Below are 5,454 nucleotides of genomic sequence, written 5' to 3' on the forward strand. Positions count from 1 at the left end.
AAATGAAAAAAAGATAAATAAAAGGGTAACCATCTAACATACTAAGAGCTAGTTACTGCTACGTAGTTACCATTCATGCTCTATTTCTCCAATCTTCAGTCTTTTTCCTTGCAACATATTTTTTCTGTCATGAACGATTGAAAAAAAAAAAAATCCCTGTCTCTCACCAAAAAGGTTAAAAAAAAAATTAAAAATCTCAATCTCTTTCTCTCATATCTTCATTTGTTTATTCCTCTGCCTCCATTCTTATCTTCTAAATAAAAAAAAAAAAAAAAAAAAAAAAAAAAAAAAAAAAAAAAAAAAAAATGTAAAAAACCAAGGATGATTTTAACTTTTAAGTATAGTTTGGTATCGGCCAATTCGATATGATTACAATTGATTCCAGTCCAATATTGGAGACTGATACGAATTTTTTTTTGCGTAAACTGATACGGATTGGAGAGAGAAAATTAGTGGGATTGATATCACATTGAAACCTCCTCGACTCCCACTTCTTTGTTTAAAATTTGTATTGGTATAGTCTATAGACCGATTCTGGATATGGTATTGGCATATACCGATTTCAATATGGATACTGATACCGATCTGATCTAATACCAAGATATTAATCCGAGACCAACCCAATAATGATCCGACATCAACCCAATTTGATATTGATCAGATACGTTACCAATCCGATGCTGATTCAGGCGATCCAATACCTGATTTAGACAATCAACTATGCAGTTATGGTGATCTTCATAGCGATATGATGATTACCATATCGTCATTGCACCATAGCATCATAGTGTTGTGATGATAGCCATATCACAATGATAGTGCCATAGCATTTGTAGCATCATGGCACCTATCATGTCCCCCATAGTGGGTGATTTGTATCGATATTGGTAGGTGGGGATGATACTGATTTATTTAGTTATTTTAATGGTTCCACGCAGGGCATGCTGCCTTTTAGGGAATGCTATCCTTAAAAGAAAAAAAAAAAATAATAAAGTCGGTAGATGGCCATGTATAGGTATCATATAGTGTGAATCAAGCAATTCATATCACTATCACCTTGGGACAATACTAATCTATTATCAATTTAAACTAATATTTTATTATTTTAATTTTTAATAGTATTCAATCAGATTTTATTAGTGTTCAATTTATGTTTTTGGCCTAGCACCTATCTTTCCGCTGATGGCAATGCCGTAGGTGGAGGTGGGTCCTAGGTGGTGTGCTTTTTTTGTGTTTTTTTTTTGGATCTTCTTTTTATGGATCCTCTGTGTACAGTTTTTAATTTTTCCCTTTTCGTCTCTTAATATACATGACCCTTTAGCGAAAAAAAAAAATCAGTAGCAGTAAGCCGAGAAGAAGGTTATAGAACTTAGGACTGGTTTTGGGATTGGTCAAGGTCGATATATTTTAGATAGATTTGGATGAGATCATATTGAGCAGATTTATTCTTATTATTTTAATAAATATCAATTTTATTATGTCATTACCCTTGGACTGTACCCATGTATTGGGGTCAAAACGGTCAAAATCAATGATCGATTAAGAATGATACTGATTCGATCCAATTTTTAGTATTATTGCCGAGATCGTTATAAAAAAATATTGTGTCTGGTTAAAATAAAATAATAAAAAAATTAAAGAAGAATAAAAAAATTTTAAAAAAATGATATTTTTGATAAAAATGATTTAGTGAGAAAGACGCATGAGAGTGCATGACTTCAGAATTAGAAACTTCCAAAATCCATTCAATGGATTGAGGCTAAATAGTCATGTAGGAGACTTAGCAAGAGATCTGAGTCACCTAAACAGTTTAGGTGTCTCCGAACAAGACAAAAAAAAAACACAAATCTAAATATGTTCAGTTGGCTAAGGGTAGTCATGTGCTATTGAGCCAAATTGGCGGGCTGGGACGAAACCTTAAAGTTTGGGATGAACCACTAGAGTTCAACCCTGAGCACCATTTGAAAGAACCCTCACTTGAGGTTGACCTGGCGGAGCCAGAGCTACAGGTTCATCTCATTTAGCACTGGGAGGCGTGGGTGCATGGGGGCCAAGCTGGGCTCTACCATGACTGTTATGCTATTGGCTTGGCTTCTACAAGGGTTCAATTGGGAAGTAACCCCCGGTGAATCTATGATTGACTTCAGTGAGTCAAAAACTAATCTTTTCTTGGCTACGCCCCTGCTTGCACATGCTAAACAACGTTTGCCAATGCATGTTTACCCTATGCACTAGATATGCACTAGAATAATTGTTGGAGTCAAAGGTTTCTTTTTTTACTTAAATGATAAAGTAAGGAATGATCCGAAACATGCTAAGTTCTGAGAAATTTGTTTGAGGTGGTATGACCATATTCAATGAAGGCTTTGGGATCCACCAGTACAAAGGAGTGATCCGATTTAGATTGAAGGAATTAAAAAGACTAGGGGCATGCCAAAAATGACCCTAGCATAAGAAGTGAAGAAAGACATGCATAGTTTAAGCTTTGACTTAAGTATGACCTTGAATAGAGCCATTTGGAGGGTAAGGATTCATGTAGCCAACCCCATTTAGGTGGGATGTTGAATTATTGTTGTTGCAGTGTTATTTTATTTTATTTTATTTTTCTTTCTTGGATCCATGTAGTTGACCCTATTTAATTGGGATAATTAAAGTTGAGTTTGTTGTTGTTTTGTAAACAGAAAATATATTAAGGAAATAAAATTCCAATTACATCACGAGACAAACCCATGTCCTGGTTTTCCATTCTAGCCTACTTTCTTCTGAAATAAAATGTTTATCATTTAGAATAATTTTTACAATACCACTAGAATGCCAAATCATAAGATTCAAAAAGAATTCCCTTGGCCATCTAGATTCCTGATCAAGGTCCCTGCACAAACCACATTGTTAGATCCAAACTAACAATATATTTAGAGGTCTACAAACAATCAAAATCAATTCTTAAGTATTTAAATAATCAAATAAATTCAAAATTCACACATTCTTGGATTCAAAATTAGATTGCATCTCTTGAATCTATTAAATCAGCTGCAAACCAGAGGCTTCCGTTCTCTGTTTGAAACTTTTCTTGGGGCAGTATTCTAGGAGTGGGTAAGAAGGAAGAACAAGAGATCTTAACCTCACATGCCATCATTGTTTAGGAGATTTGGAAGCTAAAGAGTTCATCAAGAGTTTTCATAACCTCTATTCACCCTTTTAGAGAGTGGAAATGTGTGGTTGCCCGGAATGTGAATGAGGCACTCTCCTTGATTTCTGACATCTCCACTTACCAAGTGCCATCTCAGTAGTGTTGTGAGTTTCCCTCCCCCCTAATGGAACCTTTTAAATTCACTGATGCAACAATTTATACCCACTCGAAAGATATGTGGATAGAGCTATATAATATTGAATCAAGTAGGGGATCTTCAGTTGATTGCCACAAACCATCTTGTTATGATGTAAAATATTGTGAGAGAAGCGTTGGCTAATAGATTAGTCATCTCCTCTGCTAAAACGGTCGGTCTAGAACAAATCTCATTTTTTTTCAGATTACCAAGTTTTGATTAGATGTCACTCATTTTCCTCTTGATTACCCTCTTAGAGATTGCTACCCTTGGTATCAGATATCCTTCTTTTAAGGTCTTGGTTCTCCTTTTGTAGCTTTCATTATCTTAACAAGTTTGCCAATGATATTTCCCACTCTATTGTCAAATGGGTCATAGACACCCTAGGCCATGATTTTGGTTGTCTTCCTTTTCAAAGGATATTTTTAATATTATACTTCATTTTATACCCCTTTGGGCTTCTTTTCCTCCTTTTGCCCCTCTTTGAGGAGGCTTTGGGTATTCTCGTACTAAAAATATTGCAAGACCAATAAAGCTTGAAGTGCAAGAGCATTGAAAAGGCATTCTAGGAGCTAAAAGGTGCCATAAAAAAAAAAAGGCTCGAAGATAGTCATCATGAGGACAACCTAATGCTTACAAGAACTATTGGATCTAAGCAAATTGTAAAAAATAGTTATTGTAATTTATTGTAAAGTTTTTTTCTAAATTGTTGACGATTTCATAAATATATTAAAGTTCACTTATTATTTGTTGATGATATCTTTATATTCATGAATGCATCGATAAAGTATGTTAGGAATCTTAAATATTTCTTCAGGAAATATCAGGAATTTTCTGGACAGCACATTAATCATGAGAAAAGCAAGTTATTCATGGGAAAAGTCAACTCTTGTCGGAGGCAAAGGATCTCTGAAGTCATGGGTATTTCTATATGCAATTTCCCTACAAGTTACCTTGGGGTAGAAATATTCAAAGGAAGAGTTAAAAAGTAGTTCTTTTTATCTGTTATGGACAAGGTAAAGGAGCGTATGTCGGAGAATTAAGAGAACGTGATGAACCCAATAACAGGAGAGAGAAGCTCTGAGAGGGATGGGGGGATTTGTGATCGACCACCCGATAGAGGGAAGCAACGGAGGATTACTGATTTTTGGAGACCGGAGCACAACTCTCTGCCTCCGCCGGTCTCTGAAACTGACAATGTCGTCTCTGGTGGATTAGCTGAAAAGAATCACCCTTCGGAGGAGGTGATCAATGGAGGAAGTAAACAATCTTACGCAGCTGCAGCGAAGAAAACTATGCCGAACATGGATGATCTTCCTGATCCGATACATGATGGAACCCTTACAAAGATCATTATTCCTCAGGAGGCGTACGAAGAGAAATTACAATCTTTCTCTTACGCTTTGATTGGGCGGGTTAATTTTCGCTTTGTCTCGATGGATGAAGTGAGGACTGATGCAAAAAATGTCTGGAATTTGAAGGGTAAGGTGAACCTTGCGCCGTTGGGTAAATGATTCATTCTTTTCCGATTTGAAATTGAGGGAGACATGGCCTCGATGTGGAAAAGATGTCCCGTCAGAGTCAAAGGGCAAGTCATTAGATTTCAACGATGGTGGCCGGAGTTTAGTATTCATGAGGACCCTATTCAGACCAAGCTGGTGTGGATACGATATCCAGAACTTCCCATGGAATATTGGCACGAGAAAATTCTTTTCTCCATGGCCAAAGCCTCAGGAAGACCAGTGGAGGTGGATCGTAGGACGCTGCATGGTATTATGGGGAGCTATGCTAGGGTGCTGGTGGAAGTGCCGATGAGCGGCACCAGAGTGGAGGAAATCCAAGTCGAAAGGAAACAGCCGGGCAAGGAGGTTTCTTTCTGGTTCAAACAACGGATTGTGTATGAAGATGGTATAGTGAGATGCATTATTTGTAAAAAGTTGGGGCATGCTGCCAAGCAGTGTAGAGCCAAGAAGAATCAAAACCGAACTCATGCAGACATGGATGATGCTGAACGCCACTCTACTGGACACTTGCAGGCGGTGGAGGTAGAGGGTGGTGCGGACATGGCTTCCGGCGAGATCCATCGCAATCCTCCTCATATGGAAGGAGATAAAAGATCCTCTCTCCC

At 37.3% G+C, this 5,454-nt stretch overlaps 1 pseudogene; it reads left to right on the forward strand.

Annotated features, from left to right (window-relative positions):
* The first annotated feature begins 1,702 nt into the window (after window positions 1–1,702).
* Window positions 1,703–2,235, forward strand: LOC122073785 (annotated as a pseudogene).
* Window positions 2,236–5,454: the final 3,219 nt, after the last annotated feature.

This window comes from Macadamia integrifolia, chromosome 3, assembly GCF_013358625.1.
Source record: "Macadamia integrifolia cultivar HAES 741 chromosome 3, SCU_Mint_v3, whole genome shotgun sequence".
In the NCBI taxonomy this organism is placed as follows: Eukaryota; Viridiplantae; Streptophyta; class Magnoliopsida; order Proteales; family Proteaceae; genus Macadamia; species Macadamia integrifolia.